Raw genomic sequence first — 27703 nt, forward strand, 5'->3', positions numbered from 1 at the left:
AGACATGAAGTCAGGGAGCAGGGCCACAGATGACACATGACGGGCATATTACATGAGGGAGAAATAAACTTTGGTTGTTGTAAACTACTGAGATGTGAGAGAAGTTTATTTGTGCTGCCACATAACTTAGACAAAAATAACATATTCATTCCTCTATATGTTAAAAAGTTTAACTTCTTTTTAGAGCTAAGAATATTCTAGAAAATTGGTTAATATTATCAAGTGATGGACAACTATTCTCTGAGACACTTTTCGTGATCTTGATCTTAATGTCATTTCCGACTGATTGAAAAAGGAATGCCACACTTACTCTCCATGAAATTGCTTCAAGATTGTTGGTCCTCTCAAACTGTACCACCTAGTCACCAATTACAAATATTACAGGATGTTCTTTTCATCTTGACAAGGAAATTTGGACAGAGGTAAAGATCATTAAAAGAGGAAAACAAAGTGGAATAGGAAAATGTAAAAAAGTGCTTCTCATGTGTTGATAACTTACTGTGACAAACTTTAGATAAATAAATTCTTATACATCCCTTGCTCCTAGAATCTTATGTAAACTTCATTCGCATTCATTTTTCTGACAAACCTACAAATACGGTTGCAAAACCCAACAAATATATATGTAAATGACAAACAAGAAGCTGAAATTTAACACAGTTGTCACTTAACAGGACCACCATATGTCTGAACATTCATTAGGTAGAAAAAACAGTGAGTGAGATTTTGCCTGACAAATAGATCACATTATATCCTGAAGGACAACATTTAAATGAATTGGAATTATCTTTTCGAATGCACCAAAAGCAGTAAAACTCTCAGAAAGGTGGGAGTTTAGTTTGGAATCTACCACAATTTATGAATGATGATAGAAGTACTAAATAGAGGGTATAAATTTTGCAGAACCCCAATATTCTGAAAAATCTTGCTCCACTAAACTCAGATAACTTTTGAGAGAACAGTGATACTGGGGACTATTATGAACAGTTATCACACGTGTAAAATGACAAGTATTAAAAAAAAAAGATACTTATATATATATGAAATAGAATTACTAAAAAAATTAATCCAGAGAAGTAAAAAGGAATATTTTTAAGTGAAAAGTAGCATTTCAAAAATTCACACAAGGATTTCTGCACATTTCATCAAATGTGCATACCTGCTGGATTAAAAAAAGTATCCACCCTGTATAAATTACGAGTGATGCAGTTACTTTACTCGATATAGTGGATATACAAGGTTCAAAATTGCTGTTTTCTGATTTGTCAACTTTGAAACTAGTAAGAAGGACAGGAAAAACTTACTATTCTTATTGTTATATAACTTGAGAAAGCTAAATTATATCTTTTTTGACATTTTTATGTTTTCCTAACCTCAATATTTACACTGGTACTTAAAAATCTATATGAAAACATAATTTTGGAAAATATAAAGCTATTTAGGGGTTTGCAGAAAATGCTGGGATATATCACAGATCAGATAGCAATATATCACTTAAATTTTTTTGAAGTTATAATACCAATGAACTTGAAGCTATGACTCAAAGGTATTAAGTGGTAAGTGGCCTCTAAACTAAAGTTAAAAAACCATAACAAAACGGGTCCTGACAGGGCTGATTTAGGGTATTTCCCACAGCAGATCTCCATTTTCAATCTAACTAAAAATATGACCCCCAAAAGTGGTGGATTCTTACTGCTATCTAACGTGATATCGCCAGCTGTATCTTTAAACTTTAAAGAGCATTTCAGGTCACTGCATGGATATGGACCCTGATAGACTGACTCTAGTAAGGTACTAAAAAAGAGAAAATTACAGATAAATAATTGAGGGGGCAGTAAATTATAAGCCATTCTATTACCAGATACCCTTAAAGCTAACTTTGACATTGATGGAAAATGGAGGTTGAAGGATGACAGACATGTCATATTATCGGTATGAAAGTACATGCATTTCTTTATTAAATATATCAGATGTCTAACCCTTTCTGCCACATGTCAGAGCATGAAAAGGGAAGATTATAGCTGCTGTCTTTGTAGTCCATAATTTATTCTTTTCTTCCAGATGTACCTTTTTGATCATACAATTTATTGAAGCACTGGATAAATCACAAAATGTAGATTAAAAACCAAAAATATCTATTAAAATATACATTTGTCATATTAAAAAGTATAAAATTTAAAATACATAACTATTATACATTTTTTATCAATATACTTTGACAACTGAATTATTATAGCATTTATAGTATCTAAATCTATACTAATTCAATATCATTAAAAATGTATATGAATAAATACTAATTTATACTTAAATTATCTTCACCACTCTTTCAAGAACCAAATATATTGCCTTGTAAACACTTTGTTTTTAAACTCCCAATGTCAAAGTGTAATGTGATTTTTTAAAAATCTTTTTGAAAGGATTTTGTGCACCTCAAGCCAAACTACCTGAAGATGAAAAATACACTTTTCACCAAAATATCCTTTCCATTTTGTAAACACTAAAGGGGTGATGGAGAATAAAGGGTAATGGGTACATTTCATATACTGTTTTTATTAGATGGATACCATCTCCCAAGTAAAATCTGCCAGATTAGAGGTGCTCTAATACCTTAAATTATCTAGTAGCCTTGCCTCTCTAGACTTTGTTGTTGTGTGTTCCGTGGATAGATAAAAGGCACAACTGTGGAGCATAATTCAGTTAGTGGTACATTACCTCTATTACAAGTATATAAAATGACAATACACAGAATCCCCAAATTATCCCTTATTACCTCTTCTGAGACACAGCCATAGCAACAACTGCAAATACCTAGAAAGATTAACTGTATTTAAGTGCTCACTCAACTGGACTTCCAATTCTGTCCTGGGGGTTGTCATGTAAAAATCCCAGCAGATCCCGTGTTTAAGTGAAATGTTCTGTGATTTCACACCAGCTAAGGCTCAAATGGATACTTTCACTATAATGATAGAGATGGACCAGATTTTTCCTCCCTGCTGATTTGAAATTTTAAGAGCTACTAAATTCCTTTTTCTTTATGGTCCTATTTACCCCCCGAATGGGGGGAAAAGCCTAATACAAACCAGTCATCAATAAAAAGCATGGAAGTTGACAAAAAAAAGATGATTTATGAGCTGCATTTTGCAAGATACGACAGTAATCGCTACGTTAGCTTCTGCTCAACTATAAATGATTGTAGGAAATGAGTGGGGGGGGGTGCATGAGGAAAAGAAAAACTTTGAGTAGTGTAGAAATACGAATTAAATGTAGACCTTTAATTCTCCAGGCTTGCCATCAACCGATTTCATAAAACAAACAAACCAACAAACTATACAAAACGTTCAGAAAGAATGAAACTCGGTCTGAGATTTATAAAGTGAAGAGCAGAGAGGCATTGGTGAGTATACGGGCATATTTAAACAAATATAGACTAAACGGAACAAAAATAATAATGCCATGTACGATTAAATATAATGCAAAACTCACATATGTAATAACTAGTATATAAATCAAAAAGGATTTCATCTGAAATTAAGTTCCTTGTATTTCAGGGGTGAGGATTAAATGACAAATGACTTCAGATTTTGAACATTATAAGGGGGCAAAGCTTAAATGGTACATTAACTTTGAAAATTTTGAACATTTAAAACAGATGAACATAAAGGAAGGGGGGAAAGAGAAAAAGGAGAGAGGGAAACAAACCATAAAGATACTCTAAATGATAGAGAAGAAACTGAGGGTAGATGGAGGGAGGTGTGCCAGGGATGGGATAGATGGGGAATGGGTATCACACTTGTGATGGGCACTGTGTGTTGTACGGACTTGATAAATCACTGAATTCTACCCCAGAAACCTATATTGCACTATACAAAATGTAAGGTTAAAAAAAAATCCTTAAAAAAATAATAAAATTAAATAAAATGTTGTATGGTAACCAATAAATGAATAGAATATATAACTCCTAATGTAGTTGAGGAAAACTATAGAATGTTAAAATTATTTAGCGTAAAAGAAGGCAGAAATAGAGAAAATAAATGCAAAGAAAGGCAGAGTATACAGGAAGCACATAAAAGTGATGAAGTAAATAAATCCAAATATTGTAAAAAATAAAAATGTTCTAGTTCCAAAAAAATTTTGAAAGAATAAAATATACAAATTCAGTGGTATATAGTTCACCAAAATATATATTAAAACAAGAATAAAAAAATTAAAAGGAAAAATGGTTGAAAAAGTTATGCCAAACAAAATTTACCAAAAGAAAGACTCAATATTGATAAGTATGCTTTACATTTTTCACTAGAAAATAAGGAGGATGCACTTGAATCTGGCCTGTTTTCACTTGGATCCACTCCTCACTCTCCCTGGTTGTGCCCAGTGATACGGTGTTGTGGCCCTTGCAGGCTCCTTGTCACCTGATCAAAGGGTGGCATTAGCAGGAAGGGAAGAGGTGGGGCAGGGAGGGAAGTCAGAGGGTTGAAGCCCCTGTCTCTGTTCACCAGACTGTGTGTCCCCCAGTGGCCCTCTTTTTCCTGTAGTTGAAGCTTTGGCTGGACAGATCCACCCTGGCTGCTGGACTCAAGTACCTCCCCCTCCTGCGTTCTTCCCCCAAGTCAAAGTATGATAGAGACTTCCTCCTGTGGCTAATCCCTAGGCTGTCTCAACACCTCCTGTTTGGCCCCTCAACTCTCCTATGGAGGATAATTCTGGGTTTTAGATTCCCTCTGTTTGACCCATTTCTTGTGGTTTCTGTTTTCCTGACTGGACTTTGACTTCTAGGCATCACCGTATGATGATGCTTATTTTTTTTTTTTCCACCAGAAATGTGTAACAATTCCAATCTGGTAAATACCTAATAGTGCAATTTCAAAAGATACAACACAAAATTGAGAGAATTACAAATAGAATTAGGTAACCACCATCACACCAGATTTTAACACACGCCAAGCAAAATTTCTTCTTATATACAACATTCTCCTAATCTTACTAGCTGTGAATTCCTATTTCTGAGCAAATTGTGTATAAAGCATCAATTGAAAAACAACTCTTGGGTGCACAATTTTCATTTGTGCTACCCATCCTCATTCTTTTAAGCACATGTGGAATGCCTACTATGTGCTATCACTAGGCACCTGGGGGAGGTGGCATGAGGATGTCTGTGAGAATTTGGTCAATCCACACCATTATGGGATAGAACAAATAAAGGTAGAGATGTGTAAAGTGCCATAGGAGGGAAATTGCCTATGAAGGAAATTAAAACTAGGTCTTGAAGAATAAAAGGAATTTGTGAGGGAAAAAAGTAAAATATTCATCGATTCTTTTATTTATATATCCAAGCTTTCTCATACATTTAGCATGCTGGCCACAATTTCTGGTACTGAGTATATATAATCTAAAAATACAGTAGTTACCTTTATGGAGTTCATAGTCCACTGGGAAACCTGAGACGACTCAGGAAGGACCTACTGTCCAGACTGCAGAAGGGAGAGCTAAGGAAAGCTTCCTAAAGGAGGGGATTGAAATATAAGGATTCTGAAAAATCAAGGGGAGTGTTTATCAGGAGAATGAGAATGGTGGCATTGGTGAACAAGGATGGGAAGTTTCAAGTGGTGAGAAAATACTCCTGCAAAGGAAAACATCTTTTTACTTTCCAGGAAGGAAAGAAGGAAAGGAGGGAGGGAGGGAGGGAGGAAAGAAGATCCCTCCTATATTCCACTACTCCAGCAAACTGGATCCCTATTTCTAAACTCAAGGTTGCCCAGTATGAAAGTTCTGTATCTGCAACACTAGGGTCATACTATTTTAAACATGGTGATATTCTCAAGAGGGGAGAGAACGATTGTACTTCATATTTGAACTCTGCAGTACAATCAGGGAGATATTCTTCCACTTTAACAAATATTTTTGGATTTTTGTGTGATTAGTATCCTTTAAAGTAAAATGGAAAGAAAGTAAATTTCCTAAGCCCAGAAATATCAGTTGTTATTTTAAGGCAACTTTGTTTACTGATGGTTCTAGAAGAAATTGTGAAGCAGGAAAAAAAAAAAAAAAAAAAAAGCAAAACAGAAACAAAAACAACTTTACTTCATTTAAGTAGAATTTTCTTCCTATTTAATTTTTCTCTCCTCAATTTTCCCTCAGGGCATCAAGTGTTTCTTCAGCTCCTCCACATTATCTGAGTCACTGTTTGGGAAATGATACAGAATATGCACTAACCCGAGGTATCAATCATTGACAGATTGCATATTAAAGCCTTTTCTTGTCTTAAAACGAAGGAGTTTTGTAAAATTTGCGGCAGTATTTTTGGTTGGTCTGGCATTCTATAAATCATACCAGGAAAGTGGGAAGGTATAAAGCCCTCTCCTGGGGCAAACTTTCCCACCAATAATCTTACCCTTTCCTGGAAATCTTAAAGGGGAAAGGACCCCCTTCCAATAAAACAGCCAAAAAACCTCTTGTCACAATTTTGTTCTCATTTGCTGTCTCCTTTTTCATGAATTTTGATGCTATCCAGAATCCTTAAGTAAATCAAAATATTGAATCCTGAGTACCCTATAATCTCCATAGAAGTAGACTATAAATTGCAAAAGAGCCAAAAAAAAAAAAAAAAGCATTATTCAAAAGTGGAACAGGGGACCTTGCAATTTCTGAAGAATATAAAATTTTAGAAATCAAGTCTATCCATTTGTACCACCAAGAATCAATGACCTAATTTGCTAATAAAGTTATCTACAACTGAGATGAATATTTGATTTTTGCAAAGTTATTTTTTTGGACTTTGCTTATTCTGTTCCACCTTAAAAACACAACTTTATGTGGCTGAACTAATCCCTTCTACAATTCACTTAAGATTTAAAAGAAGAAAGAAAGATATTAAGAAGTTATAGGTGTATTTTTATACATGTTCAGAGTTATCCTTGTATTTAAAATTCCACAGATGCCAGATTACTGGGAAAGAAAATCCAACATTACCAAAGCAGTAGCATTTATTATTTAAAGCAATACCTTTAAACATGCCCTCTAACTCCCAGACCTGCAAATATTACTCCCCAGAGAGAAATTATCACTCACACCTTTTATGAAGAGCTGTACCACTGTGCTACAGTGCATTTCCCTTATACTTCACAAGAAATAGTTTCACTCAAACAGTAAGCTTAAAATTATTTTGTAGTTTTCCCCAGAATCTTGACATTTCAAGTTTTTGAGACTCCTGTTTTTTTAATCTGACCTTTTCTACCTAAATATCATATTTTTGCATTGAATTTTGATAACTCAATAATGTTTTTAAATGAAATTTTGTGCTTTCGACTTGAAAGTCTACAGAGCAACATGGCAAGAGCCAAGTTCCATTTTTTAATTTAAATTATTTCATGGCTTTGAGCAAACTTTAACCTTTAAAACGGCCTGGGTACAATTCTGATTAACATCTCCACTATTTAGCTTGGTGATTTAGTGGAGATAAACTCTTTCCCCTATAGCAGTGATAAGTAAACTCTTTCTTATCTAAGCCAACTGAAAAAAAAAAAAAATTTCCAGGCCACACGTCCTTTCATTCAATATGGAAACGTTATTATTGATTTCCATGATGCAGGGATAGAGAATCTGTCTAAGTGAATGTAGAGAATATCAAAAAGAAAACTGACCTTTTTATTAGACATAAAATATTAATTTATAGGAATATTTGTGATGATTTTCAGCATGAATGCTTATCCCCTACACTTGCATAGTACTTTAGAGTTCCCAGAGAATATTCGTATACCTTATATTACCAGAAAATAGTATGAATTAGGCATTATTATTTTGGATTAATAGAATCAGAGCCGTGAAATGTGTTGTCTATTCCTGCAGGAAAAATTAGCTCTGATTATAGCACTGGAATCACGTTTACATTACATGACATATTAACTCTGATATACCCTAGATAATCCACCACCAAAGAATAAGTCTTTTCTCATAAACGAAGAAAATGTTTTTAAGAACGTCTATGCTGTGTGACTAAAGAAAGCTGGGGTTTTTATTGGGTTCTAGTATCTAGCCACTAGCGAAAGGGCTCTGCTTTGTTCTCCAGGCCCTGCAATCACCTAGTTACTTGCTCCTTCGGCTTGTCATCAGTCTGTCCATAATTCTTCACTCCAAACACAGGAGCAGATTTCTCCCTTAATTCTACAAAACTCAGCTTAGTTCAAGCTGTAACTCTAAACCAAACTTTACTGAAAGCTTGGAAATAGCAGGAAGAAATTACAGCTCAGAAAAGAAAATGTTAGCACCAGACAGGGGCCATAAATTCTCCTGGATACCACAAAGGATGAGACTTTACAGGGTGAGTCTTTCTGGATCTCTCTTGCCTTATTGGCCATTCTCCTACTATCAGATGGCAAGGACCAGTTTTTCTCCCTCAAGAGCAATGTTTTGAACCTGACTTCTACTTTCATCTTCTCTAGATTGCTGCAATGATGGAGGAAAACGTTATTTTCTACTCTCCCACTCTTGCCCACCTCCAATAAAAACTTTAATAACTTTAGAAATGCAAATAATCCACAGTAAAAACAAATTTTCAAACTATTGTGCAGAATAGTTTGGCTTGAATTACTCTGTACAAGTTTGCGATTTGGTTTTTCTTTTCCATAAGGAAAACACCCATTAATGCTTTTCATTAATTCCAAGAACAGTTTTTGCTAAAAAAAAAAAAAAAAAAAAATTAGAAATTATTGCTGACAAGGTTAAAATATTGTGTTGTGTTTTTCCCCCTTGTGGTAAAGACTGGCAGCTGATCACCAAACCCATTCCCTTTGTTTTGGCCACATTTAACCCAGCCTCTTTTGCAGTTAGGTGTGGCATTTAGCTGAAAGACTGGAAGAGTAAAAAAACACCACTTCTAGACCATACCCACAAAAATCTTTCATGCACCGTTATCCATGCTTTTCCTTTTTGCGGGTTCACGCTGAGGAACATGACAACCTTGAAAGCCACGTATTAAAGGTGGCAAAGCCACAGACAGCAGCCAGCTCTCTCCTATCACATACTGAAGGTGGCAAAGACACAGACAGCAGCGAGGTCTCTCAATCATCACTTGGAAGAGAACCTCCTATCAGGAGCAGGAGCACTGGACTATCTAGTAAAAACAATTCTCATGTGTTAAAGATGTATGGTTTTTTTTTTTTTTTTTTAACATTATATTTCCTTAACTATTGCATCTCTTTTCTATTGAAAAATCGGGTCATTTTTTCAAAACATGTTTCATTGTTTTATGTTCTAGATTCTTTGGCAGAGAAGCAGGGGAAACGATGAAAGCAATCAAGGCCTCAGTCCTTCCTGAAGAGGGATCTCCCTCTTCTGGTTGTTGCAGGTTCTCTTTGCTGGGCTTTAGGACAGCCGGATGAGCTAGCATCAATGCTGTCAATTTACCTGCTTTGTGCCTATAACCCCTGACTTGAGATAAGTACTTACTGCTAACAGGAAACCATGATAGATTACAGATTTTAGCTCCCATACTTTTTGGGCTCTGGACGTTAAGGTAGATCTAACATCAAATCAAAGGTCATTCTCGCCTATAATCCTCAGTTTCTTCCTCAAGTTCTGCCTCCTTTTCATGAGTCTGCTTCAGAAGATGTTTCCTTTCAGTTTTATTGCTTCTTAATTCCGAAAATCTGCATTTGACATTAGATCTCGGGCTTTTATTCAAAAGCAACATGTGCCCAAAAAACCTCATCCCTATTTCACTGTGATACCCTATTAAAGGAAGAAAAACAGTGCATCTTGCCCCAAACTGCATTACCTGAAATTGTAGAATAATGAAAATATAAAACCCCATCCCTCTATTTCTGGTAAAAGACAAGCATGCCCTGGTTAAGGTACAAAGATTTTATGAAGTGTTAACTAAAATAATGTAAAAGAGTCAAGGGGAAGGTAATGACTCTTACTAAATTTCAGTGCTAATTGAAATGAGCAGATTCTTAGTACTGAAAGAAAAAGGAAGAAAAACAGAGAAGAGTAAAGGCACATTGGCAAGAGGTTAGGGATTTCACCTAAATGGGCAAAGTGCGCAAAAACATCAAGGCTGGAGACTTGAGTCATACACCATTCTGCAAACGACAATTAAATTAAACTCTCTCGAGGTTTCATACTTCTTATTAACCCAAAGTCCATCAAAAGAAGTTCTAGTTGCTGTATTTTTTAACTAGTTACCCACTTCTTAACTCTTTAATAAACTTATGCAGATTATGTGAAAAGTCACAAATTCTGTAGAACACCGCAGTGGTTAAGAAATCATCTCTGTGGTCCTATAGATCTGTCTTTGAATCCAAACCCTGCTACTTAACAAAGGGCTGAAAATGTTACTTAATCCCACTAAGCTGCTGTTCTTCACAAGCAAAATGTATAAGACAGTATTTAACTCGTACAGTTACTATGATAATTAAATGAGTTGAAAGAAGGTAAATTATTTACTATAATTGTTGGTATGGGTAAAAAATAAATGGCATTGTTATTCAGTGAATCCAATCTGTCTTTTTGCTCTTGACCTCTCAGAAACATTCAATAATAGTGAAAATCTTGAGACTGCCCCTGTTTTGGGCATCGTCAGTATATACATCCTCCTGATTGGGTACCAGTGGTCTAAACAATAGGAAATACACTCTTTATTGTGACATTCAATATCTCCCTTGAGCCATACTTAGCTATATTTTTCAATATTATTTTCAAAAAATACTCTTCATGAACTTTCATTCCAGTCCAACTAATTTTTTTTGATTCTCCAGATATAAGTCTCAAATTCTAGACTTTTTCATTTCTTCATTTTAGTTCTTCTGCTTGAAACTACTCTCTAAGCTATCATTGCTATATTTTCCATAACCTGAGGGGAATTCCTATACTTCTTTAGAAGTCCAAATTTAGTTGTATCATAGAATAATGCCGTGATTTATCACAATCATAAGTGATTGGATCATTACACAAATTGCTCCTTTTTTTTTTTTAACTTCATGGAAATAACCATAACTTCTTGCCCACTAAGTAATCTTTTTATTGGAGGGATTATGAATATGCTTGGACTAGAACAACGTGATTTGCATTTTGTCTAAGCAAAAAATACCAGAATCCTGATATGGACTGTTGTTTTTCAACAGAGGTGAGACAAATTAATCCAGCAAGTGACATTTCCCATGACATGTTTCATGCCTAGCTTGTCATTGGTAATTGAAACAGAAGGTAGAGTGGTTTTAAACCTTCCTGACTGGATATCACTTTACTGTGGTTTGTCAATTTTTGCTTCTCTTCCTGTTTCCAAACAGTTCATGGCTCAGATAAGAAACCAAAGTTTATTTGGAAAAATAGTGTGGATTGGTTATGGTAGCAGGAGTGATAGAACTAAGATAGAACCTGTGATAGTGGAACCTGCAATTTTTAGGGGCACTTTTAATCTTCTCCTTTTAACTTTATGAACTTTGGGCACATTTCCCAAAGACAAGGACAAGTTGTTTTATGTGCCTTTGGGTTTTATAAAGATTGCTATGAAATTATCAACTGCATGTTAATAAAACTTTTCAAAATACAACTTGCCAATATATGCATGATATCCAACAAATACAGACATTCACTAGAATATTTAATATGAATTTATAACCAGTATCTCTATTTCCTAGAATATTTCAGGTTAAATATTATTCATTTCCACTGAAATATCCTATTAGCTTTTTTTTTTTTTTCATTTTTACTCTTTCCACACATTTGTTTTATCCAAATGAGCACTGTGTGTGTGATGGAAAGAGATAAATTCTCTTGAGGGCTTATGTAAGTTCAGGTCTTCTGAGAAGCAGATTTCAACATGGAAAAAAAAAAAAAAAAGAAAGCACTCAAAAGATTTATTAAGGAAAATGCCTGCCAGGGTGAATTAAAAGGGCAAGAGGGGAGGTGGTACTGAGAAAGCTATCCCACTGCAAGTAGCACTGACCTTAGTGAAAGAGAGGGAAGGAAAGAAATTTGTGGGGGGAGTTTTAGACTATAGTACAGTTGTAGCATGCAGCAAGGCTGTTGGAGAACCTTGAAGGCAACACTCTCCATCAGAGGAGTCCTGTACCTCCCAGAAATGAGCTGCCTTAGTGTGTCCATGGCATGCTTAGTCATCAGCATGAGGAGAGTGTCTCAGCTCGAAGATGTAGATGGATGAAGCCCATCACCCTGGGCTTCAGTCAGTTATGCTCTTTGATGTCAAAGATCTGAGGGAACATTTTATGGCAGCCACAGAACTCAAACTCAAACTCTTCAGTTAAAGAAGAAGATAGGAAATTATACATAAACTTCCTCTTAAGTGAGCAGGTTATGTGGAAGCATTGTCTCATTATTTGGACATTGTTGTTTGTGATGTTTATACTTTTACTGTTGCTTATGAGAACACCCCATTAGTTTTTCCACAGGGGAAAAACAGTAAAGTGCTTAAAATAAATGGATTCTTTATGCCTATCTTTGAGGGCAACCAAGGAAAGGTGTGGGCAATCATAACAAACCACAGCAACTTCTGGAAGAAGAAATTCAAAAGATAGAGTGAAAGGTGTCTCCTTTAAAGTAGTAATGACACAAAGTTGAGCCCTTAAATTCTGTTACAACAGAAGAGGGATAAGAACATAGCCTATATAGTACAAAATACTATATATATATATATATATATATACACACACACACACACACACACACACATACACACACAGTTTGGAATCTACTCACTTTTAAATACTACAAGGTGCAATTTTTGCTTCTAATTTGTAATTTTAAATTAAAATTTAGTGAGCTAATGACAAACGAATACACTTTAAGGATTTTTCTATACATTTCCTCTGTTAGTTTACGTGTAGAATTTCCAAGGGAAGCTAAGAGATACAGTTAGTAAGATGTGGCCAATGAGAAAACAGTCATAATGGTATTCAGAAGATACATGATTATATTCTCACCAAATGTAGTCATGAATTGTGTCAGTGACAAAGAGAAGCTGTTGTTCCTACTAGAAGAGATGAAAGGCACTTGCAAATGCCTTACCCTCTTTTGGGTTCTTCATATCACAATGAATATGCCCATAGATACTTGATATAGTTAGCATTTAGAGATATTTTTCTTCTCCATATTTGCTACTTTCAAGGGGAAATATTTTAGTTCAATAACTGTCATTTTCCTATATATAGTTAATAATAACTAAAATTTACCAAGACTTAGGCAGGTATCAGCATATCCAAATCACTTAATATTCATTTTCTGGTTAAATACTTAAAATACTCTATTATTTTGTCCTTTTTTGGGTTGAGGAGTCTGAAATAGGAAGTTTGTCTGATATCTTGCCTAAGATCCTGTTAGTAGGAACAAAATAATCTATCTAGAGCCTATATCCTCAAACACTTGCTTTACTGTCTCCCTTGTGGCTGCTGAGAGAATGACCCCTACAGAGAGGGCATCTCATGGATTAAATCAGGCAATCAGCGACTACACAACTGACTATTAAGAATTTTTTTAGAGGAGACTCCTGAATTTGGTAAGAAGCTATATAATTTGGATTTAAAGCTTTTAAGATTTTAAGTTTTAAAATTTACTCCATTCAGTAACATACTACCACTAAGGACCAAAAATAAATAAATAAATAAAATAAAATAAAATAAAATAAAGTTTGGTTTAAATTAAAAGTATACACTTATCATATGGTTTCATTCATTTATGGAACATAAGAAGTAGGAAGATCGGTAGGAGAAGAAAGGGAAGAAGAAAGGGGAGGGTAAACAGAAGGCGGAATGAACCATGAGAGACTATGGACTCTGGGAAACAAACTGAGGGCGTCAGAGGGGAGGGGGGTGGGGGAATGAGATAGGCTGGTGATGGGTATTAAGAAGGGCACATATTGCATGGTGCACTGGGTGTTATACAGAAGTAATGAATCATGGAACTTTACATCAAAAACTGGGGGTGTACTGTATGGTGACATAATATAATAAAGAATATTATTAAAAATATAAAAAATGGTATGGAAAAAAAAAAGTACACACGTTTTATCAATGGTATTATTGCTGGGGAGCCTGGGTTGCTCAGTCAGTTAGGTGTCTGACTCTTGGTTTCAGCTCAGATCATGATCTCGGGGTCGTGAGATCAACCCCCACATCAGCTTCTTGCTCAGTGAGGAATCTGCTTGAGATTCTCTCTCTCTCTCCCTCTGTCTCTCCCTTCCCCTCCACTGCATGCACACACACACTCTCTCTCTAAAATAAGGCAATCAATTCATTAATGTTATTATTGCTTAATCAATGCTATTTAGAAGTGTTAGTCATATTTTTGAAAACATGTAAAAGTCTTTGGCTGCAGGACTATTCAAATGGCCAAAATCCAGAAAACTGACAACACGAAAAGCTGACCAGGATGTGGAGCAATAGGAACTCTCATTCATTGCTGCTGAGAATGCAAAATAGTACAGACACTTAGAAGGACAGTTTGATGGTTTCTTACAAAATAAACATGCTTTTACCAAATGATCCAGTAATTATACTCCTTGGAATTTAGCCAAAGGAGTTGGAAACATGTCCACACAAAAACCTGCATGCCAATGGTTACAGCTTCTTTATTCATAACTGCCAAAACTTGGAAGCAACCAAGATGTCTTTCAATAGGTGAATGGATAAATAAACTGGTACCTTAGAAAGGGAAATTTTACTTAGCACTAAAAATAAATGACCTATAAAGCCATGAAAAGACATGGAGGAAACTTACATGTATATAACTAAGTCAAAAGCCAACCTTAAAAGGCTACCTAGTGTATGATTCCAACTATACGGCATTCTCAAAAAGGCAAAACTATGGAAATAGTAACAAGATCGGTGGTTTCCAGGTATTGGAGTGGGGAGGATAAATAGGTAGAGCATACAGGATTTTTAGGGCAGTGAAAATGCTCTGTATTATAATGATAGATACATGTCATTATACATTCATCCAGACCTATAGACTGTACAATACCAGTAGAGAACCCTAAGGTAAATTTGGACTTCAGGTGATTATGATGGGTCAATGTCAGTTCATCATTTGTAACAAATGCATCACTCTGATGGGGGTTGTTGATAATGAGGGAAGATATGCCTGTGTAGGGGCAGGAGGCATAGAGAAAATCTCTGTACCTTCCTTTCAGTTTTACTGTAAATCTGAAACTGTTGTAAAAAAAATTAAGTAAAAAAAAAAAAACACCTTTGGAAATACTGACTTTCATGTACTACAGAGGAAGAGCTTTTTCTCTTGTCTCCCCTTTGTTTTGCAGAATCTCCATTTATCTCTCAGCTTTCTCCTAATTACTAGAGTTCCTCTTCCTGTCAGATGCAGTTTCTCACCCTACACCCATCACATATACACTAGTCTGGTCCTTCCTTCCTACCAGGCTATAATGCCAGTTAATTAGAATGTGGATCTGATGTGCTAAGACATGAGCGGGAAATAGAGAAGAGACATGAGAAAGAAAGAAGGGGAAAAAAAAGAAATACATAACTAATACTACTTCTGCCTATTACCAACTCTGAGCTTTGAGGTAAAATGAATATGTAAAGGACTCGGCTTGAATTTCTCCATTTCTTCTTACTGTTAATAAATCTCTTTATACATTTTCTCTAATTGCAGCCCTCGATAACCTTGAGCAGCAACAATCAAAATAGCAACAGAAGTGAGAAAAGGGAAAATCTCTTCCAACCACAGCTCCTTAATTTCCCAGGATCCACATTCTGTTCCCTACCATTCATTTTAATATTTTTTTTTTCTTTTAGATACTTAATCTGTTAAATAGAAACTTATGAACTTATCTGAGATCCTAATGACCATATTTTTAAATACTAAATATACTTTAATCTCCAAATTATGAGCAGCATTTTTAAATACAACCAATTTCCAAGTTGAAAACAGAATGCAGCTTAATTATACACACACACACACACACACACACACACACACACACACACACATTCAGGCATATTTTTTTCTGGTTCAGCTGTATCTTACTTATGTGGTATAATCTAGTCCAGTATCTTGCATCTAAGGTCCTCTGATCCTGATATCCTGGTAGAAAAATGGAGCATGAATTTGAAGATAAAGGAAAGATCACTGGTTTTAAATCTATATTACTTAAAGGACTCATCTACCACTGATAAGAAATCACAATTTGAAAGTTGCTTATGTTTGTATCTTCTTGTCTTTTGTTCCAAGAAAAAAAATGTAGGAAAGTTATAGGGGAAAAGTTACAGAATACACTACAGAAGGATTATGTGGTGAGATTTCATAAGTAGAAATTCTTGCTGGACATGAGAAAACATACCCATGAGGAAGAACTCATCTCCCACTAAAAGATGCCTCCCCACCCATTAGAACCACAACATGGGCACTGGTCTCACTTTAAGAAAGAACCTAGTCATTTGGTTGGGAAATTTTCCACACATCTGGCAAGGAATAGGAAAAGGATACAACTGAGGGTTTGTTCTCAAGTAAATTGCTAGTGAATGGCAGATTATTTTGCTGAGTGAAGTTTTTCTCTCCAATATTTGATTCTCACAGAAATAACCCAAGTTAAAGAAACCAAAGTAGAAATGTTTTAAAGGATTATATACTATTTGAGCTACAAAAAAATAGAGCCATCAACTCCTACTTAACAGGTAAGAAAATTGACATCTAAAGACATTCATTAATTTATCCATGTTTTCTAATTTGTTTCTAATTATTACAAATCTGAATGCCTAAAAGAAAATGTAATACATTGATTTCATAAAAATTAAAAACTCTGCAGCACACAAATACAAAATAATAATAAAAGTTAAAAGATAAATGACAAACAAGACAAATATTGACAACTTATAAAAAAAAGAATGCTTTTCTTTCCACAGAAAGAAGAGGTTCAAATCAATTGTAGAGGGATGAACAATCCTATGGAAATGAAGCATAGAACATGAACACACAGCTATAAGGAGAACACCATTACAAAAAACTATTCATTTATTATTGAATAAATGCAAATAAAAATAAAAAGAAATACCTCTGCTAATCTATAAACTATGATGGAATATGGAATATGTTTAAATGTTTGATAGCACCCATAGTTAAGGGATTGTGAGGAAACACAATCAGTGGTATACCAGAGACAGCTTTCCCAACTCGTGAGAGCTGATTTGGTTCATTTTTGCACAATTCATTAACTTCAGTAACATCATGTAGGTTGTTTGAAATTGACGTTGGCTGGAGGACTTTTACCGTGGAGTTTGTCAATCGCTATCAAGAAAGGTTTTTGTTTTTTTGTTTTTTGTTTTTGTAGTTTGTTTTTAAGCCGGAGAAGCAATTATTAAGCATTTATCAGCATACCACTATGTATACTCACACTTTAAAATGAGAATTTAACTCTTTGAGGAAGACCCAGTGTCAGCCACAGTGGAGCTCTGGATGCCCTGCTCCTGACTCAGGGCTGTCCGCTCTGGGGGAGGAACAAGTCGGTAAGGATACCACGCCACAGCCAGGCCTCTTAAAGACTCTGGGAAGACACCTGTGGAACCAGAGGCTGTGATTCACCGAATGAGAATTCCTCTAACCAAATGCAAGATAAATCTGTGGAGAAGGTATGTGCTTACTTGATCAGAGGCACAAAGGAAAAGAACCTTAAAGTGAAAGGACAGTTCAGATACCTACCAAGACTCAGAATCACTACAAGAAAAACTTGCAGTGATGGTTCTAAGACTTGGGATCATTCTCAGAAGAGGATCCACAAGCAACTCACTGATCTGCACAGTCCTTCTGAGATTATTAAGCAGATTATTTGCATCAGTATTGCTCCAGGACTCAAGATTAAAGTCACCATTGCAGATGCTTAGATCATCCTTTTTAATAAATTGATTATCAATTGTAAATAAATGAGAATTTAATTGATACACTTCCTCACAAGAGTGCTTTACATAAATCTATAATAAAATTTTGAATGTGTACATATTAACTCAGCCATTTCTCTAAGCTTATCCTTAAACTGTATTTATACAGGTGTGTAAATGTCTATGAAAAAAAAAGATGACCATGTTATCATTTTTTAAAAAACAAAACAAATGGAAACACTCTAAATGTGCAGTGAATGAAAGCAACAGAAAATACTATGGACATGTAAACAAAGGGAAAATTTTCCATTCATTTAAAAATAATAAGGAATTTTCATGTATAATGATATATAAATATCATGTACTAAATATCATTTACAATGAAAAATAAAACAGGCTATCAAATAGACACAGTATGATTTCTTTGTGTTAATAAAATTGTATAATCAAGGGGTGCCCGGGTAGCGCAGTCATTAAGTGTCTGCCTTCGGCTCAGGGAGTGATCCCGGAGTTATGGGATCGAGCCCCACATCGGGCTTCTCCGTTGGGAGCCTGCTTCTTCCTCTCCCACTCCCCCTGCTTGTGTTCCCTCTCTCGCTGGCTGTCTCTGTCAAGTAAATTTTAAAAAAAAATTTGCTTATAAAAAAATTGTATAACCAAAAATAAATAATAAGGACATCTGAAAGGGTAAAAAAAAATGCTAGTTTATGCTATTGCTTTTAGAGAGTGGGACTATATGATATGTCAGGAGGAAAAAAAATACATATATATATACACACAGACACATAGTTTCCCTTCTAATACATAGAATTTTATATGCACACACATATATGACATAAAATTTTATACATATATATTTTTATATATATTATTCTTTATAAATTATCCTGATTTAAATGTTTAATTTCATTAGGCATCATTTTTAAAGGGGAAATACTGCTTTAAATAAAATTAATAATTAAGTAAAATGGTGACCAAGACTTCGAGTTAAAGTATTATCTTTGTGTATGTTTGCTTTAGTGTCATTACTTAGTAGGGGCTAGAATGTAAGGCCATCCTACCAGAAGAGTTTACTCTGACAGCAAAGACATTATTACTCACCATCAATCTGAGAAAAGAAATATGAAGCACTTAGAAATCTCAGGAGGGTAGCCTTATATGGGATGTGGAGAGGTTTATTTTCTTCCTTAACAGAGACTTTGTGATGGAGTAGATGTGTGGTCTATTGAACTTGTCATGAGTACAAGAGTGCAATTAAGTTTGCAGATCTATGTTTTACTAGTGGCACTATAAATACAATATTTTGGAAAATCAGTTGACAATATTCAGTAAGTGTAAAAAAAGTTTTAGTACTAGCTGACCCAGGATATCTATTTCTAGTATGTTTACTCTAAAAATAATCTGAAACAAGGAACAAGCTAATGGCACAAAGATGTCCATCCTAATAGCATTATCCATCTTAATGAAAACTTGAACAGAGTTTAACTGTCCAGCAATGAAGAACTTCTAAACAAAATGAAGCATTACAATCAATGGAACAAAATGCAGTAATCACAACTCTTCAGTATGGGACCATAATAACCATCCTACTTGATAGTTTTTATATGTCTCAGTACACCTTCTAACTTAACCTGATGAAAGTAAACAAATCTAACTACTGACTATGAGTGTTGACTATCTGAAGAAAAGCACCATCATCCACAAATTTACACAGATCTGGTGTCATTCTTTTCATCTCCCCCCTTAAGATTCTCCCATTTTAAATCCATCATTGCATTGATTACTATTATCTACTAAATATTTCTCAAACCTGCATACTTTTCCGCCATGTTTACCATAAACGTACCCATACAAACATCACTTCCTATTTGGACTATTACAATAGCTTCTCAAACTGGCCTTTGAACATCTTAGCTCCTACAATTTTGTTCTTCACATGTAGCCAAAAGACGTTTTCAAACAAAAATCTGACAAAATTGTTGCTCTGTTCTCTTTATTCTTTGGGTTTAAACAAAGAAAGAAATACAATCATCATATTTTCTGCCTTGAGAGGTTTTGCTGAGTTTGTGTCTCTCTCCTCTCTCTCTCTCTCTCTTTTTTTTTTTTTTTTTTTTCAGTTTCAGGTGTAGAATTTAGTGATTCAACACTTAAATACAAAGAACACCTACTGCTCATCATGAGTGCCCTCCTTAATCTGCAGCACCTCTTTAAACCATCCCCTCGCCCATCTCCCCTCTTGGTAAACATAAGTTTGTCCCCTATAGTTGAGTCTGTTTCTTGGGTTTTTCTCTCGTTTCCTCCTATGTTCCTCTGTTTCTAAAATTCCACATCTGAGTGAAATCATACAGTATTTCTTTCTCTGACTTATTTTGCTTAGCATAATACTCTCTAGCTCCATCCATGTTGCTGCAAATGGCAAGATTTCATCATTTTTTTATGGCTGAGCAATATTCCACTGTATATATATAACACCTCTTCTTTATACATTCATCAGTCAGTGGACATTTGGGTTCTTTCCATAATTTGGCTATTCTTGATAATGCTGCTATAAACATCAGGATGCAAGTATCCCTTCAAATTTATATTTTTGCATCCTTTGGGTAAATACCTACTAGTGCAATTGCTGGATCATAGGGTAGTTCTATTTTTAACTTTTTGAGGAAACTATACTGTTTTCCAGAGTGGCTGAACCAGTTTGCACTCCCAACAGTGTAAGAGGGTTCCCCTTTCTCCACATCCTCTCCAACACCTGTTGTTTCCTGTATTGTTATTTTTAGCCATTCTTACTGGTGTGAGGTGATATCTCACTGTGATTTTGATTTGTATTTCCCTGATGATGAGTGATGTTGAGTAACTTTTCATGTGTCTGTTGTCCATCTGTATGTATTCTTTGGAAAAATGTCTATACATGTCTTCTGCCCATTTCTGAACTGTACTATTTGTTTTCTGGGTATTGAGTTGTGCAACTTCTTTATAATTTTTGGATACTAACCCTTTATCAGATATGACATTTGCAGACATCTCCCATTCCAAAGGTCACCTTTTAGTTTTATTTATTTATTTATTTATTTATTTATTTATTTATTTGAGGGAGAGACACAAAGATAGTGACAGCACAAGGGAGCATGAGCGGGGAGGAGAGGGAGAAGCAAGTTCCCCACCGAGCATGGAGCCCAACACGGGGCTCAATCCCAGAACCTTGGGATCATGACCTGAGCCAAAGGCAGACACTTAACTGACTGAGCCACCCAGGCGCCCCCAGCTTTTAGTTTTGTTGATTGTTTCCTTCATTTTTCAGAAGCTTTTTATTTTGATGAAGTTCCAATAGTTTATTTTTTCTTTAGTTTCCCTTGCCTTCAAAGACATGTCTAGTAAGAAATTGCTACAGCCAGTATCAAAGAGATTACTTCCTGTGTTCTCCTCTATGATTTTGATGGTTTACTGTCTCACATTTAGATCTTTAATCCATTTTGAATTTATTTTTGTGTATGGTGTAAAAAAGTGGTCGAGTTTCATACTTTTGCATGTTGCCATCCAGTTTCCCCAACATCATTTGTTGAAGAAACTATCTTTTTTTTCCATTGGATATTCTTTCCTGTTTTGTCAAAGATTAATTCACCATATAGTTGTGGGTTCATTCCTGGGTTTTCTATTCTGTTCCATTTATTTATGTCATCTGTTTTTGTGCCAGTACCATACTGTCTTGATCACTACACCTTTGTAATATAAGTTGAAGTCCAGAATTGTGATGTCTCCAGGTTTGCTTTTCAAGATTGCTTTGGCTACTCAGAGTCTTGTGGTTCCATACACATTTTTGGATTGCTTCTTCTAGCTCTGTGAAAAATACTGTTGGTATTTTGATAGGGATTGCGTTAAATGTGTAGATTGCTTTGGATAGCATAGACATTTTAACAGTATTTGTTCTTCCAATCCATGAGCATGGATTGTTTTCCCATTTCTTTGTCTCCTCTTCAATTTCTTTCACCAGTGTGTTATAGTTTTTAGAGTATAGATTTTTCACCTCTTTGGTTAGGTTTATTCCTAGCTATCTTATGGATTTTGGTGCAATTGTAAATGGGACTGCTTCCTTGATTTCTCTTTCTGCTATCCCATTATTGGTGTATAAAACTGCAACAGATTTCTGTAGATTGATTTTGTAACCTGAGACTTTCCTGAATTTGTGTTATCAGTTTCATCATTTTTTTTGGTGGAGTCTTTTGGGTTTTCTATATAGAATATCATGTCTTCTACAAAGAGTAAAAGTTTTACTACTTCTTGCTGATGTGGATGTCTTTTACTTCTTTCCGTTATCTGATTGCTGTGGCTAGGACTTCTAGTACTGGGTTGAATAAAAGTGGTGAGAGTGGACATCCCTGTCTTGTTCCTGACCATAGAGGAAATAGTTCTCAGCTTTTCCCCAATGGGGATTATAATAGCTGTGTGTTTTTCATATATAGCTTTTATTATGATGAAGTATGTTCCTTTTGTTGAGGGTTTTTATCATGAATGGATGTTTTACTTTGTCAAATGCTTTTTCTGCATCTATTGAGAGGATTGTATGATTCTTATCCTTTCTTTTATTAATGTGGAGTATTACGTTGATTGACTTGTGAATATTGAGCCACCCTTGTGCCCCAGGAATGAATCCCACTTGATCATGGTGAATGATTGTTTTAACGTACTATTGGATTCAATTTGCTAGTATTTTGTAGAGAATTTTTGCATCCATGTTCATCAGGAATAGTGGCCTATAGTTCTTTTTAGTAGTGGAGTCCTTGTCTCGTTTTGGTCTTAGGGTAATGGGTAATGCTGGCCTCTTGGAGTGATTTCAAAAGTTTTCCTCTCACTACTTTTTGGAATAGCTCTAGAATTGGTATTAATTTTTCCTTAAATGTTTGGAAGAATTCACCTGGGAGGCCAACTGGCCCTGGACTTTTGTATCTTAGGAGTTTTTTTTTGTTTTTGTTTTGTTTTTTGTTTTTTAAATTACTGATTCAATTTCTTTGCTGGTTATTGGTCCATTCAAGTTTTCTATTTCTTCCTGTTTCACTTTTAGTAGTTTATATGTTTCTAGGAATTTTCCATAACAGGTTGTCTAATTTGTTGGCATATAGTTTTTCATAATATTTGTTTGTATTTCTGTGGTGTTAGTTGTTATTTATCCTCCCTCATTTGTGATTTCATTTATTTGGATCCTTTCTCTTTTCTTTTTCATAAGTCTGGCTAGTGGTTTATCAATTTTATTAATTTTTTCAAAGAACCACCTCCTGGTTTCATTGACTTTCCTACTGGGTTTTTTGTTGTTCTTATTGTTGTTCCTATATCATTTAGTTCTGCTTTAATTTTTTTTTTTTTTAATTTCTTCATTCTGTTGGCTTTAGACTTTGTTTGTTGTACTTTTTCTAGCTCCTTTAGGTGTAAGGTTAGGTTGTTTATTTGAAATGTTTCTTGCTTCTTGAAGTAGGCCTGTATTGCTATATACTTCCATCCTAGGACCACTCTTGCTCTATCCAAAAGGGTTTTGATCATCATGTTTTCATTTTCATTTGTTTCCATTTATTATTATTTTTTAATTTCTTCTTTTATTTCCTTATTGACCCCTTCATTGTTTAGTAGCACGTTGTTTAACCTGCACGTATTTGTGGTCTTTCCAAAGTTTTTCTTACACTTGATTTCAAGTTTCATAAGAGTTTTGGTCAGAAAATATGAGTGGCATGATGTCAATCTTTTTGTACTTGTTGATGGCTGATTTGTGACATAATATGTCATCTATTCTGAACAAGTCCCATGTGCACTTGAAAAGAATGTGTATTCTGCTGCTTTTGGATAGAATGTTCTGAATATATTACTTAAGTTCATCTGGTCCAGTGTATGTTTCAAAGCCACTGTTTCCTTGTTGATTTTCTGTTTAGATGATCTGTCCATTGATCTAAGTGGGGTTTTAAAGTCCCCTACTATTACTGTATTATTATCAATGAGCTCCTTTATGTTTGTTATTGTTTTATGTAGCTGGGTGCTCCCATGTTGGGTGTGTAAGTATTTACAATTATTATATCTACTTGTTGGATTGTCCCCTTTAGGATGATATAGTGCCCTTCTTCATCTCTTATTACAGTCTATGGTTTAAAATCTATTTTGTCTAACTAAATATTGCTATTTTGCTTTCTTTTGCTGTCCACTTGCATGATAAATGTTCCTCCATCCCCTCACTTTCAATCTGCAGGTTTATTTAGGTCTAAAATGAACCTCTTGTAGGCAGCATATAGATGGGTCTTGTTTTTTATCCATTCCGAAACTCTATGTCTTTTGACTGGAGTATCTAGTCCACTTGCTTATAATTATTGATGGATATGTATTTATTGACATTTTACTTGTTTTGTCATTGTTTTTGCAGATTTTCTCTGATCCTTTCTTGTCTTTGTCACTTTTGGTCTTTCCTTCCCATTCAAAGAGCCCCCTTTAATATTTCTTGCAGGGCTGGTTTAGAGGTCACAAACTTCTTAATTTTAGTTTGTCTGGGAAACTCCTTATCTCTCCTTCTATTCTGAATGATAACCTTGCTGGACAGAGTATTCTTGGCTGCAGATTTTTCCTATTCAGCACATTAAATATATCACGCCACTCTTTTCTGGCCTGCTAAGTTTCTGTTGAGAGAGATGCTGCTAGACTTATGGGTCTTCCCTTGTAAATTATGGATATCTTCTGTATTGTTGCTTGTAGGATTTTTCTTTATCACCATATTTTGCCAATTAATTACAATATGTATTGGTGTTGACCTACTTTTGTTGATTTTGATGTGAGTTTTCTGTGCCTTCTGGATTTGGACGTGTTTCCTTCCCCAGATTAGGAAAGTTTTCAGCTATTATTTCCTCGCATTAATTTTCTGCCATCTTTTCTCCTCCTCCTCCTTTTTCTTCTGCTGGGACTCCTATAATACAAGTGTTATTACATTTGATGGAGCCACTGAGTTCCCTAAGTTTATTCTTATGTTCCATAATGCTTCTTTTTCTGTTTTGTTCAGGTTCATTATTTCCCATTAGTTTAGCTTCCATATTACTTATTCTTTCCTCTGCTTCAAGCCTTGTGTTCACTTCATCCTGTTTTGAATCTCACTCTATTTTTTAAATTTCTGTTTTTAAATTCTTTTATCTCTGCAGTAATGGCCTCCCTGAAGTCTCCCATTCTTTTCTCAAGCCCAGAAAGTAACATTATGATTGTTGCTTTAAATTCTCCATCAGGCATATTACTTAAATCTGCTTCCCTTAGTTTTCTGGTTGTGACCTTATCTTAATTCATTCGGGATGAATTCCTCTGTCTTGGCATTTCATCTAAGTCTCTGTCTTCTTTTGTGCATTAGAAAGCCTGCTATGCTTCCTGCTCCTGAGTAATGGCTTTATGAAGAAGAGGTCATATAATGTCCAGCGCCTGGCACTTCAGGGAGTGTCTCTGGTGTATTCTGTGTGCACTCTGCTGCTGTATTTTGGTTGCTCTACTCCTCAGGTTAGTTGTCTGTAGAGGTCTGCTTGCCTGCAGTGGGCAGTGTTTGGTCCTTGGCCACAATGTAGGCAAGCTTTTACTAGGTGTGCTCTGATCTGCTTGTTAAATGAAACCTGATACTATTTCCTTTAGGACTGAAGCCCTGCAGAACTCTCTGGTCAGGAGACATGATATGGGCAGGGATTTCTGCTGATGTTCTGAGGAAGGGGCCTGCTATGCTGAGACTGAGGCAAACCTGACCAAGAAGGGCAGTACCAGCAGAGTGCAGGGGTGTGCGACATGGTGTAAACAGGTTAGACAGCTAGTCTTGGCACTGCACTGCTTACAACAGGTGGCTCTGTGTTTATGCTGAAAGGTGGGGGAGGGAAATGCACCCAATGGCTCCCTTGTCCCAGGAGAGGTGCCTCCTGAACACTACCTCTCAGAGACTGCACTCTAAGAAGAGAGAATTATCTTTCTCCTGTGTTCCCCAGGCATTTTTCAGATCTCTGTTTCCATCCCCCCAGGTTGTTTGCCTACCTTTTCTTCAGGAGTAGGGCAGGGCCCTTTCTATCCCAGCCAAGTCCACGGACCTTTAAAACTCGTCTTTAAGCCCAGCTGGTTACAGCAACTCACAAAAGTCAGCCCCTCTCATTTTCCCAGCTGATGGCTGTGGTAAGTGTTCTCCTTGTACATCTCTCTGTGTGTTCCTCTCTTTTGCCTTTCTCCAGGACCACAGCTCCTTCTCCTCTGTAGCACCTGTGATCTGTTTCTCCCCCAAACCATGTTCCTGCATTTCCTACCTTCTTCGATGTGGCCTCTTTTCCCCCTCTAGTTGTGCAGTTCATTCTGTCAGTCCTCAGGATGATTTCTTGGGTATTCAGGATGATTTGATAACCAGCTGTATTGGAGGGACAAGATGAGCCTATAGTCTTCCTAAGTCACCATCTTAGCTCCTCTTCTGTTTTGTCAATTTTAACCTAATAATTTTAACCTATTTATCTGTCAGTTCTCACTTCACCATGACTTTGCAGGGGAAACACCACATTATGACTAGAACAGTTCACACCCCCTTGCAACTCTCCTTGAGGGCACTTGGCAAAAATGCAATATTATAGTTGTTGGTAAGAATTTCATATCTAGGCCTGCTTTCCATACCAGACTATCAGTCCCATGAGCAAAGAGACACTTTGGTTCGTTATTTTATTCCTAACTTACAGCAGTATATCAGAAAATAATACTTACTCAGTCATTGTTTTTCACATACAGAATGAAAAAAAAATGAATAAATGAAGAGCAAATAATATAAAAATTATGCACAATTTACATATAAAATGAAAAATAAGAATTATTTTTTTAAAATATTTTATTTATTTATTTGACAGAGAGAGAGAGAGAGGGAACACAAGGAGGAGGAATGGGAAAGGGAGAAGCAGACTCCCTACAGAGCAGAGCAGGGAGCCTGATGCGGGGCTTCATCCCAGGACCCTGGTATCATGACCTGAGCTGAAGGCAGACGTCCAATGACTAAGCCACCCAGGCACCCCTAAAAATTATATTATTATTATTTAAAGATTTTATTTATTTATTTGACAGAGATAAAGACAGCCAGCGAGAGAGGGAACACAAGCAGGGGGAGTGGGAGAGGAAGAAGCAGGCTCATAGTGGAAGAGCCTGATGTGGGGCTCGATCCCATAATGCCGGATCACGCCCTGAGCCGAAGGCAGACACTTAACCGCTGTGCCACCCAGGCGCCCCCTAAAAATTATTTTTAAATAAAAAATTATAACTAGCAGATTTACATTTTTAAAATATAGAAAAGACCATATGATTCTACTCATATTTGGAGTTTAAGAAACAAATGAGCAAAGAGAAAAAAAGAGAGAGAAAGAAAAACGAAGAAACAGACTCAACTATAGAGAACAAACTGATTGTTATAGAGGGGAGGTGCGTGGAGGGATGGGTTCAATAGGTGATGGGGATCAAGGGCTGCACTTGTCATGATGAGTACTGTGTTGTATGTAAGTACTGAATCACTATATTGTATAGCTGAAACTAATTATTCCACTGTATGTTAACTACTGGAATTTAAATAAAAACTTAAATAAATAAAATATAGAAAAGGGTTTGGATGTTTTTGCATATATTGTTAGGAAAAATGATTTAAATCATTTTAGTACCTTGTATTTATTTTATTGAGTTTAGTACATTTCAGGTGGTGAACAAATGTACATTATATACATTTACTCATTTATTTCCCATAGGAGACCATAGGATAATATTAAATATTATCCTTAAATCACACATCTTGTAGTCGATTTGGAATCCTACCCAGGTTGTTCTGACTTCAGGGATCATATTATTAATAAGTTTGTTTCACTGACTTT

The 27703-nt window shown here is 35.6% G+C and overlaps 1 pseudogene; it reads left to right on the forward strand.

Annotated features, from left to right (window-relative positions):
• The window catches only part of LOC113254976 (40S ribosomal protein S20-like), a 36263-nt pseudogene extending 18417 nt beyond the window's left edge, over window positions 1–17846 (forward strand).
• Window positions 17847–27703: the final 9857 nt, after the last annotated feature.

The sequence above is a fragment of the Ursus arctos genome, unplaced genomic scaffold (genome assembly GCF_023065955.2).
Source record: "Ursus arctos isolate Adak ecotype North America unplaced genomic scaffold, UrsArc2.0 scaffold_5, whole genome shotgun sequence".
Classification (NCBI taxonomy): domain Eukaryota; kingdom Metazoa; phylum Chordata; class Mammalia; order Carnivora; family Ursidae; genus Ursus; species Ursus arctos.